Below are 12,215 nucleotides of genomic sequence, written 5' to 3'. Positions count from 1 at the left end.
CGAATGAGATATTGTGACTATAACATTTATAATAGGAAAATACGCTTCCAAAGCAGGCCAGTTGCCTCTGCCCCTCCCCCACACTGAAACTTGCTGTCTAAATGAAAACCAGTATTCAGACTGGGGTGATAACATCAGGAGAGGGTCTCTGTAATTCATGAGGCTGGAGTGGTTGAACAGTGAGATTTCTTTGTCCTGAACCTGACAACATGTGTCCAGACTGGATAGCAGCTATCAACTCAATGAGAGATTCGTTAGCTGAACCCTGAAGTTGAGTGGTATTTATGGTTCTATTTTTTTTAACTTTTATTTAATAAATATAAATTTCCAAAGTACAGCTTATGGATTACAGTGGCTTTTTCCCCCCATAACTTCCCTCCCACCCGCAACCCTCCCATCTCCTGCTCCCTCTCCCATACCATTCACATAAAGATTCAATAGCATTAATTCACATTGTACAACGCATTAAGGACAGAGATCCTACATGGGGAGTAAGTGCACAGTGACTCCTGTTGTTGACTTAACTAATTGACACTCATGTTTACTGCGTCAGTAATCACCCTAGGCTCTTGTCATGAGTTGCCAAGGCTATGGAAGCCTTTTGAGTTCGCCAACTCTGATCTTATTTACACAAGGTCATAGTCAAAATAGAAGTTCTCTCCTCCCTTCATGAAATCGGAGAAGACCAGAAAACAAGAAAAAAAAATATTAAAAAAAAAAGAAATCGGAGAAGACCCCCTAAAATCTACACTGAAATGTGGCCCTTTAGAGTTCCCCAGAAATGCTATCTGGGGTGCCACGTATGCTACCAGAATTTGGGGTGCCATACGATTTTACCATGAGCTTATTACTAAACCCCCAGTATTAATAAGCCTAAGAGGGTTCTTGCCTAATATTTAGAGAAGAATTCTAAATACCAGCACAGATAAATGAGGCAGCATGGTACATTTTAAGCTTTTATTTAGTGAGATGCATGGGAGAGTGAGAGCTTTATTTAAGAGAGAGGTGAATAGGGGTTCATACCGAGCACCAGGAAGCCTGGGCTACAGCAAGCTCCCTCCTGAAAAGAGGCCAGTGAAGAAGACAGGGCCGCACCACACCGTGTCCAGGCTTTTAACCCACTTCCAAAGGGGAGTGGTTAATTAACCTGATTGGCTGGTGGGCACCCAGATGTGGCCAGGTAGGGGCACGAGGCCTCACAGGGGCATGGTGAAGGCATGGTCTTCCAGTTCACAAATCTTTTTTTTTTTTTTTTGACAGGCAGAGTGGACAGTGAGAGAGAGACAGAGAGAAAGGTCTTCCTTTTGCCGTTGGTTCACCCTCCAATGGCCGCCGCGGTAGCGCGCTGCGGCCGGTGCACCGCGCTGTTCCGATGGCAGGAGCCAGGTACTTCTCCTGGTCTCCCATGGGGTGCAGGGCCCAAGCACTTGGGCCATCCTCCACTGCACTCCCTGGCCACAGCAGAGAGCTGGCCTGGAAGAGGGGCAACCGGGACAGGATCGGTGCCCCGACCGGGACTAGAACCTGGTGTGCCGGTGCCGCAAGGCGGAGGATGAGCCTAGTGAGCCGCAGCGCCGGCCCAGTTCACAAATCTAATCAGTTTTAGCCTGTATGTCTGCCTACTTCATTCAGAGAAAGGTACCTCCTTCTTTGATGGCCCCATTCTTTCCACTAGGATCTCACTCACAGAGATCTTTCATTTAGGTTTTTTTTTTTTTTTTTTTTTTTGCCACAGTGTCTTGGCTTTCCATGCCTAAAATACTCTCATAGGCTCTTCAGCCAGATCCAAATGCCTTAAAGGCTGATTCTGAGGCCAGAGTGCTGTTTAGGACATCTGACATTCTATGAGTCTGCTGTGTATCCCAATTCCCATGTTGGATTGTTCTCTCTTTTTTAATTCTATCAGTTAGTATTAGCAGACACTGGTCTTGTTTATGTGATCCCTTTGACTCTTAATCCTATCATTATGATCTATTGTGAACTGAAATTGATCACTTTGACTAGTGATATGGCATTGGTACATGCCACCTTGATGGGATTGAATTGGTATCCCCTGGCATGTTTCTAACTCTGCCATTTGGGGCAAGTCAGATTGAGCATGTCCCAAATTGTACATCTCCTCCCTCTCTTATTCCCACTCTTATATTTAACAGGGATCACTTTTCAGTTAAATTTAAACACCTAAGAATAATTGTGTGTTAATTAAAGAGTTCAACCAATAGTACTAAGTAGAACAAAAAAATACTAAAAGGGATAAAGTATTAAGTTGTTCATCAACAGTCAAGACAAGGGCTGATCAAGTCACTGTTTCTCATAGTGTCCATTTCACTTCAACAGGTTTCCTTTTTGATGCTCGGTTAGTTGTTATTGATCAGGGAGAATATATAATATTTGTCCCTTTGGGACTGGCTTATTTCACTCAGCATGATGTTTTCCAGATTCCTCTATTTTGTTGCGAATGACCGGATTTCATTGTTTTTGACTGCTGTATAGTATTCTATAGAGTACATGTCTCATAATTTCTTTATCCAGTCTTCTGTTGATGGGCATTTGGGTTGATTCCAGGTCTTAGCCATTGTGAATTGAGCTTCAATAAACATTAAGGTGCAGACAGCTTTTTTGTTTGCCAATTTAATTTCCTTTGGTTAAATTCCATAGAGTGGGATGGTTGGGTTGTATGGTAGGATTATATTCAGGTCTCTGAGGACTCTCCAAACTGACTTCCATAGTGGCTTTACCAGTTTGCATTCCCACCAACAGTGGTTCTATTTTTGAAAGATAACCATTGCCTAAATAAAACCTATGCTTCAATGATAGGTGTCAGTGTGCGAAAATACCAACAGAACTTAGCTGTTTTGAACTGTAAGAAAGAATACTGAAAGTCTAACCTGCAGATCCAGATCTCTGTATCACTGACAAACACTAATGGTTCCCAGAGTGGGAGATTTTTATGAATAGAGTAGGAAATCGTGTTTCCAGAACACTAACGTGTTTACTTACAAAGAGGGTCTACCTGACTCTGGTTCCTGCTAACATCGTGTGTGTGCCTGTGCCTGCAAATACACACGGTCTTTTCTGACAGTGAATGGAGCGCTGATGCTCACATTTAGAGTCTTTCTGACTTAAATTACATTGTCAGCACAAACCTCGATCTGAGGACATCTGCTTCTTGAATCTAAAACTAAGCTTAAGTTATAAGAGCTTTCAGTAGTATTCAGTATTTTGAGTAGACTATGAGAGGCAAATACGAGGACATTACTTTTTAATCAGGAATACTGTCTTCCAGACCCCTCACCTGCCACGTGAGAGGGACTGCTTTGGCTTTGGAGCCAAGCTGGTGACCTGGATGTTCTTGGACATACGTATATCTGTACTTTCACTTCAACTGAAGCTGCATAGTAGAGTAGCCCCAAATTGGAAACAACCTAAATACCCTATTTTTTGGTCTCAAAATCTCTCTTTATGCTCTTAAAATTTATTGAGAATCCCAAAGCAGTTTTGCTTCTGTGGGTGGTATCTGTCAATCATATTAGCAAATAAAACTGTGGCTTTTAAAATATATTTACCAATTTTCTTTAAAAGCAGTCAGTGAGAAGAGTGGCATTGCTTCACACTTGGAAAATCTCATTAATGTCTGGATTAATGAAAGATGTGGGTTTTCTTTTTGCTTCAGGATTCCATCTCTTGTAATGTCACAAGTCAGGTGGTGCCTAAGGAACCCCTGTGCACTGCTGAAAGAATGGGAGGCCCAGAGGAAGGACAAGTACACCAGTAGTTTCTCCCATGCAGACCAATTGGAAGAGTCTCAAGGACCTCCAGGGGTTCCCAAGCCCTACTGTGCTGCCCTGTGCTACTGGGTTCTTGTGTGACCTGCATGAGAGTCAAATGACAGAGTGCCATACACCCTGAAAACCATGTGTATGTGGGTCTCAACCGTACATCTTGATACATTTTTATGTGGGTTCTTGCCACTCAGAAAAGTTTCCAAATATATATAAAACACAATAGGAAAAACTAAAATAAAGCTTAAATATCAGACCACTTCTTACATTACTACTTAATGAACTCAAAGAGGTCAGCATCGCAGCTTCTCAAAGAACCAATGAACTAGTTAAGTTTCCTGCTGGAATCTAACAGTGTAAAAACAGACCTGTGTGTTCAGAGACCAAAGAGAGACCCATCAGCTCCCAAACTGGGAAGCCAGGAGAGGAAGCTGAAGCTGTAGCAGGGAGTGGGATACCTGTCTTAATTTCTCTTGCACAGAGAAAGCCACCTGACTGCTTTACAAAATTGGCCATGGGACAACCTGGAGACCCGTGTTTTTCCTCAAACAGAAGCCTCGATTCTGCTGAGAACTTAGGAAACTATTCCTCTGAGATGCGCAAGTTCTGTATCCTGAAGTCTGGCAGAGATGACCTCAGCCTGGAGAATACGATGGGGAATGCATTTCAGCTGCCATTCAAAACGAGCACGCAATGAGGAATTTTAGGGAAACACGAAACAGAGCCAACACCTTTCTCCATGTAAAACTGCCTGTTGTGAGGACTGGGTGTGAGTTCTCACTTTGTGTACTTTGAAATGAGCGTGACTGCGGCGTGGTCGTTAGAGACGTCGGTGCTGTGTGTAGCACTGCAGCTTGTCCCTGGTGGCAGCAGTTCGCGGGACCAGCGCTCACTGAGGTCCCTGCCACAGTCAGCCCAGGCGTGACAAGAGGACGAGCATAGTGGGAGTGCAGGTGGCAGAGGCCACGTTCCTGGTGGCAGGGTTTGCGCCTCCGAGATGGCACAGGTGGCCCTGGGTGCCCTGTGGGCATCGAGCCCCACTGGCTGCCTGTGATTTAACACTGAAGGGAAATGCGTGACATTCGAAAAGCTTCTATTAGAACCAAGTTAGTGTGCGAAAGGTTAAACCTTCCAAGTAGCCAGCAAGCGCTGGCCAGTTGTTTAAAGGGTTTCTATTGTTTCTGCTGCTGTAAAGCAAACGAACTTATGAATCAAATCGACCATAAAGCATTTAAAGAATGAAAACAATAAGGAATATGGCAAAGTAATGACTAAAATTCTGTCTTGAACTTGAGTAGTCACTGCATGCCTGTAATCTCTTTTCTGGTGAGCAGTGAAGTTTTACCTTTCATTTGATTGAAACCCCCAGGATTCTGGCAACTCCTTCAAAATATGTAGTAACACTCCAAGACACTAAATTACACCTGTGAGCTTAAGGCAGCAAAAATAATTTACTGACCTTATCCACCCCTTCAGTTGCAGCTCGCTCTTTACTGTATATTTCCTGCCCGGCCAGTGTGGGGAGAGTCGTGTTTTACTTCTGAGTCTCTCCTCCACTCTCTCCCACCTCATTTCCCCTCGGTGTAACCGAATACTTTCAGCAACTGGAGGCCCAAACAGTCTTGTTAACTTAAAAGTTTGCCTGCAGATTTATTGAGCCGGCGGAGTTAAACAGGGCAAGTGTTGATCAACACCTCTCAGGTATTTCTTTAATTATTGGCCTGGCATCTCTGGGGCCTAATAAAAAATCTGCACTGTGAGTTAGTAATAAAGTCAGTATTTTATTTATTTAGTATTTACTTATTTATTTATTGCAGGACAGCATTTTTGTTGTTGTTGTTGTTGTTTTTGGTTTTCTTTTCCCTAAGGGGAGGCACTACCTTCTGCCATAAATTGTAGCTATAGCCTTGATAATACTGTGGTTGGACAATAAAGTCTCAAGGGCTACTCACTGAAAGAGATTAAACTGTAATTAAGCTACGCCATGAGTAAGGAGAGACAGAAAAAAAGAAAAAAATTGTGGTTTTCATAAAGCAGAAAAGAAATGCATTGACTGGTGTTTACAGCCCAGAGACCTTTTTTTTTTTTTTTTTTTTTTTTGCCTTTCTTGACTACAAAACAGTCTTATTTTTAGCCAGCCAAGGTTTCTGCAGAAATGCCATATCAATCCCACAGTTCTGTTCTCTGCAGTAATTGCACTAAGCTGGTCCCGAATCAGCAGTAAGTAACTGAAGGCAGGGGACACATTTCTCAAACACACAGTGCCGATGAAATTTGCCATAACACTATGAATTATGTCCACTGCCTGCGTGAAGTTCCACCTAATGGGAAAAAGAAGTTAACTAGATCTTAATTGAACATACAGCTACATAATATCCTTTTGTTTAGGCTCAAAAATGGATTTTTTTAAACCTCCTTATCAGCGCAGCTATTAAATATTGTGGCTCTCCGGCTATCAGTCTCCGATCAGCACAGTTAGTGCATTTTACCTTCCAAGGAAGTGCACTTTGAGCCAGCTGGAGCACGAGAAATGTAGGAGCTGGAGAAAGTCGTAATTGAAACAGGCGACTGCCTCGGCACAGACAGGAAATAAAAGGAAGACTGGCCCTCCAACGGATTAAATTAGATGTTTCAAATTCAGACAGTATCAGGAAAAAGAAGACTTATGTTAGAGGGGAAAAAGGTAACAGTAAGTTCATTCAGCTGGGTGCCCCTCCTCCTCTCATAACACATGTTTTTGCTGGAATCTCACCGTGCCGCCCTGTAGGGCAGACTCGCTGGCCTCCCTCCTTCCAAACAACGGCTGGGCAGGTCCCTGTGTTAATGTCACACTATCCCTTCCCTCCCGCCTGCCCTCTCCCTTTCAGAGGCCTTTGGTATTCTGTTTCCATAAATTAGGCGTGAAATTATGTTGGGCTGAGGATACATGATTTCAGCTGTTTTATAGTTGGAAAGGAAAATCTTTTAGACCTAAAGCAAAAACATTTTTTAAATATACTTCCTGCCTATTAGTTTGAGATATGCTTATTATAGAAAATGCTTACTTTGTAGAATTTTTTTCTTCCTTTTTGATCTCACAGAGTTCTGTCTTGTCCTTTAGTTCAAGGAACATTTATTGAGTGCCGACTATATACAGGGCCCTGGGCTAACTACTGGTGTCTCTACATATTTGTATGTTCTTTGAGACAGTGTTGATTTCTGTACAGTTCCAATTCTTACGTATAGGCTTATACCTTTGTTCAGGGATTTTAGGGAGCAGTTTTTATGTGTACTGAAATTGTCAGGTTTTTTTCCCCCCATTTATGTGGAACTGCGTGCGTCTCAGTTTTGTGATTTAAGCAAATATGGCCCTAATGGCTTAAATGTCCAATTCCAAAGTTTGTTCCTGGCAATGCCGAGACGCTGCTTTTTAAGGTTAGTGCCTGTCTTGGCATGGCAGCATCCAGTGTCATTTGTGTCTGAGGGGTGAGGTGTTCTCTAGAACACACCGCAGAATTCAACAAGCTTAGAACTTCTCCGTTGTCCCCGCGTGCAAGCGTCTCATCTGCCCACTGCAGCGGACAGCCAGGATTCCAGGCGAGCAGGTTGCAAATGCACAAGGCGCAGTCCTGGAGAAATGTGACCCCGGGACTGCCAGCCACACCTGGGCCTCATTTACTCAGGTGTGCTCGCGGCTTCGGCTTCTTGAATTAAGCCCTGGGAAAATTCCCATGCAAACATCTGCTCCGTTTGCCTGCCTCTCGGATGGGAGTGAGGAGGGGCGGGGAGTGCATCCTGTGAGTGGGTTCTGCATGGAAAACGTGTGGGTTGCTTCCACTCCAGCTGGACAGCTTTACACAGCCGTAAACCTTTACTGCTGCCTTAAGGTTCTACTCAGAGGGTATGGATCTGTAACATTCAGGGCCCGGCAAGACTGCTCCTATCTACTGAGGAGCTACCAGGATCGGCAACGTGAACGGCAGCAAAACTGTGTGCTCAGTATCTGTAAAGAGCAGAGCTGGTACATTCAGGACTCGGCGGAACACGCTGGAGGTGTGTGCCTGTGCCCACCCCCTGGCCACCGTGCAGCGCTTCCTCCGAGAAAGGGGACGTCTGCATGCCTGAAAGGCCACTGCAGCGTGGGCCTCAGAGCATCAGGACATCCACAGAGACTGATTTCTAAGCGCAGGGCTGGCTGATCTGACCACTGGGTCTCCCAGTCGAGGTTGTACTGTCCCAGGGAGTGCTTGGGAGCAGATGGTGTCCCTGCAGCACCGCTGTCTGGGAGCAAGGGTGAAGAGACGGCTGCCCCTGCCCAGATCTGTCGCAGCCGCAGCCCTCGGGGCACACCCTGCATGCCCCAGCCACCCCCCAGCTCCTGTCTGCAGCAGGTGCTTCCCAGGGGTTTGCTCCAGCACCTGGGGATCCTGGCTGTGACCCTGCTGGTGGAGGCCCAGGCCTCTGGGTGTGCATTCACACACAGAACCCCCTCTGCTGGCTGCAGCTTCTGGTATGGCCAGGCCTGGGGCCTGGGGATGGTGGTGTTGTACCCTGCGGAAGTGGGCACTGGCAGGACACCCAGAGAGGGCATCTCCTTTTGGCCTCACAGCAGCGCTCCCAAGAAAAGTGGTCATCATCTCGCGCTTCCTGCAAGTGAGTGAACAGAGACTTGGACAGTTTAAGGAATGCCCGTATCAGTGCAGCCTGTATTTAAAGTTGCTAGGAGTCACTCCCAGAATTGTCACGTTGAAAGCCTCTTGCCATGCGTCACATTGCTTAACCAGACCTGGCTGACTCTGAAAGTTGGTTTCATTTCAGAGGCCAGCCACTGAGTGGGCATCCCCAGGCAGCCCCAGTGAAGGTGGGAGGGAGGGAGGTGAAGGTCAGCCCCAAGTGCGGGAACGTTTGGTCACTCTCCTCTCCTCTGGCTGCCGACCCTCCTTCCTAAAGCAAAATTCAGGATCTCTGAGATCATCTCAACCAGTGATTTTTACCTAAAAAAAATGACACTAAGGTGTTAATGACCTTGTAGCTTAACCCTTGGAGAGCTTGTTAATCGAAATAATCTCCAGCTGGTAGAAATAGATGAGGCGCCATTTGAAGTACTGGATGGGTTTTCTTCCTATTCAAAGAGGGAACCCTCAAACTGGCAAATCGAGGAATGAAGGAGATAACCTTAAAGTCAACAGTTTAGCATGAAAAGCATAGCATAGACATGTATCCAAGAATCACCTTTCTGGGAGTCTCTCTCCAGCCCCAGCTCCCCAGCCAATTTCTCCTTTCCATGTTAGGGTCACGTGACTTCTGTTCTGGACTGTGACAGAGTTGGGAAGGAGAACAAGAGCCCTCCTGCCTTCTGTGTTCTATTTTGATAGTAATGGAGCCCTTCAGACTTAAAAGCACAGCTCGATCATCGTTTTCCTATATTTTTATAAAAGGACTCCCATTGGAGGTATCACAATTAGAAAGTGAAATCTAGACCGGAGGAAAGGAGCTGCAGCGCACTCGGGCTGGGAGCCGTGGGACACCTCACCCTGTCTCAGACTGGCTGCTGGAGGTGCGTGCGTCTCAACCCCTGCGCCTGCCCCTCGCTCCTCCCACTGGGGAGTAAGTGTGATCAACCTGCAGTGTTAGAATCCATTTTTAATTTTCTGCAGACGGAGGGGAAGAAGGAGGGACGCAGACTGTCCTGCTGCGGGAGGGGCTGGGCCCGGGCCCCCACCCTGCACCTGCTCTCTTCACTGCCTGTCCCCATTCCTCCTCCTCCTGCTGGCTCCCATCCCTTCTGTCCCTCATCATTGACCTGCAAGATGTCCTGGGGCTTGGTAGGAGTAAAGGTTTTTAAAAGCTTGTTTTTACAAAATGAGCAGTGGTGATTGAAATGCCTCTTTGCTGGCTCATAAAGTACTGGCTGAGCCCAAAACACCGTGCGCATGACAAAAGTTAATGTAGGGCTTTCTGAGCTATTTGTGCCCGGCTTCCTGCCTTCCTAAATTCCTATGGCTGCTTCCCATAAGTCAGAGGCATGTTTTGAAGCAAGCAGAATGCAGGTTTGTGTTGCCACTGATGTGTCACAGCCTGCAGTTCACACCCCCAGCGTAGGTGTCAGCAAACTGTCTCGTACTCTCCAACGGTGCACGGTGCCAAAACCAGAAAATGGGATCTGGTTGCAAGGAGGGCGCTGGCGAAGCCGAGCTCCACAGAGCTGGGTTCTGTGGATACCGAGGGGACGTCCTCCCAGAGGGCTCCCAGACTCCCCAGACTCCAAGGGAAGGGACGCTTCCTGTGGACAGCGGTGGGATGCTGGCTCCAGGGAGGTGTTGAAGCCCCTGATCTATAGGAGGCTCCTCACGCACATTCCAGCTGCAGGAAAGGCTGGGTGCTGTCCCAGAGCCTCCCACACAGACGCTCGGTGGTTCTACAGGTTCTGCCCTTAGTCCCCAGCAAAAACTAAGCACAGAAACATTATCGTCATGCGTCTTTTACAAGTCTGGATTCTTTTAAAACTGCCCATTACAGTCACTTATGTGACAGTGGTGACACAGCGTGGAGCTGCATTCTGCAATGGTAACTGCTCAATCCTTAAGGCGTTTCTCTTAAGATGGAAGCATGTGTGTGCGTCCGTCTGGACGCCGAACAATTAGAAGTAAACTCGTAAATCAAAACCTAGGCAAGGTTGACTTTCAATAGCCAGTCACACTTACAGAAATTTCTAGAATTACAGAATGAATGCTTGTCTGAACCTGGTCCCAACTGAGATGGAAACGAACCCGGGGAAAACGTGAGCACTCTGTGTCCTTTCACTGCTTTCTTAGGAACTGCAGGAGGGTGTTTTGCAGGAGTGCTTTTGAGCATATAAAACCAGGAAATAACTAAGTGACATTCCTAGCCTTAGACCAGAAAAAGTGAGTCAGAGACCAAGCCAGTGAGAGCTCCCCGCCTGTCATTGCGGCACGAGTGCCTGGACACGTTAGCAGCTCTGTGCTGGTATGCGCCAAAGCTGGAGTCCCCCGGTGGTCACAGGGCCCTCAGTCGCACAGCTTCCCCTGGATTCTGTGTGAAAGGTGTCGCTTGGAGCAGAACTGCAGAAAATCCGCTCTGGAACCACGCTCCTGGGTTCCGGAGCTGGCGCTGCCACTTCCCAGCTCTGCAGTGCCGCGCCAGTCCGTCAGGTTCTTTGTGCCTGGATTTCTCCCTGCACAAAATGAGCACAATGAGAGTGCTTACTTCACGGGGTGCCAGTGAGGAGGCAAACACAGGGATGGATGTCAGATGCTCGAAGCTGTGAAAGCTTCCCAGTGGATCTGTGATGGCAGTGAGGACGACAGCGTTGACCTGCACTTGACGCCATGTTCTTGTATCACACAAATCAGAACCTCACAAACTGCTTCCTCAAAAAGCAGCTGTCATCGCATAGACAGTGGGCACAGAGGCAAGTCTGTTGTAATATTTGGGACCTAAACTACAGAGGGAAGTGGAAGCATTCTTTCTCCTTTCTTATCCCATGTGACATTGGCCAGCTACCCCTGTGCTTTCATCGTCACTGCTCTGACGTTTACGCCGTCCTTCAGCCGGGCACTCATCTGTGTGCAGTGACACCACTGGTCCCCGGTCGGGAGCCGTGTGACTCGACGTCCATCCTCAGGAGCAGAATGGCCTTCTTCCACGTGAGTGTGAGTGAGCGTCGAGAATCCCTGCACATCCCTGCAGTGAGAGAGCAGTGCCGAGGCAGGGAGAGCCCTGTTCTCTGCTCGCCACAAACACCAAGTGAGCGTCTGCATGGAAAACAGCAAATTTGTGTTTTATGTTTGTTATTTTTAATTGAAGTGAGGGAGCAAGTCAGTAAATTGTCATGCGGCAAAGGAACACATACACATAGGAGTTAAATATTTCAAAACTGAAATAAAATTTGAGGGTTGTGATTTGAGAAGTTATATTATCCCAAAGAAATTTTCCCAAACAACATCAAATCTGAAACCCCAAACATGGTTGATTGTTAAGAGCATTTGGGGAGCTTTATAAAATTACAGGTTCCTAGACCCCTCTCCTGCTTACCTAATTGCAATCTGCAGGAACAAGGCCTGAGAATTTGTATTTTTTTAAAGCACCACAAGGGATTCAAAATACACACAGTAAGAGTGTGGTGTATAAACAGGGTCAGCTTCATTTTTCGTTCTATTTTTTTTTTAAGATCTATCTTCCCTTTATACTTTTTTCCCTACACATCTTCCTGCGTAAGATCAAGTGGCCAGAGACCCCCGTTTTCTGTGCACCCACAAGGAGGACCTTGAGGCTCAGTGGCCTTCCAGAACCAGCACTCCAGGTCTGTTCTTCATGGCCCTGCTGGGACCTGTGATGATTGTCATAGAGATCTGATGGATAGAGAAAGAGGGGGACTGGCCAGGCCATGTCCTCGGCCCCTGTTGCTCCTCTGGCCGTTGGTTCCATCCTGAG

At 46.7% G+C, this 12,215-nt stretch overlaps 1 protein-coding gene across 2 annotated transcripts in view; it reads left to right on the top strand.

Moving 5' to 3' along the window:
• The window catches only part of GMDS (GDP-mannose 4,6-dehydratase), a 632,400-nt gene that overhangs the window by 451,019 nt on the left and 169,166 nt on the right, over positions 1-12,215 (top strand). The gene's annotated exons all lie outside the window — the stretch shown is intronic.

The sequence above is a fragment of the Lepus europaeus genome, chromosome 3 (assembly GCF_033115175.1).
Source record: "Lepus europaeus isolate LE1 chromosome 3, mLepTim1.pri, whole genome shotgun sequence".
In the NCBI taxonomy this organism is placed as follows: Eukaryota; Metazoa; Chordata; class Mammalia; order Lagomorpha; family Leporidae; genus Lepus; species Lepus europaeus.
The sequence above is the reverse complement of the archived record's forward strand: the minus strand, read 5'-3'. Positions and strand labels throughout refer to the sequence as shown.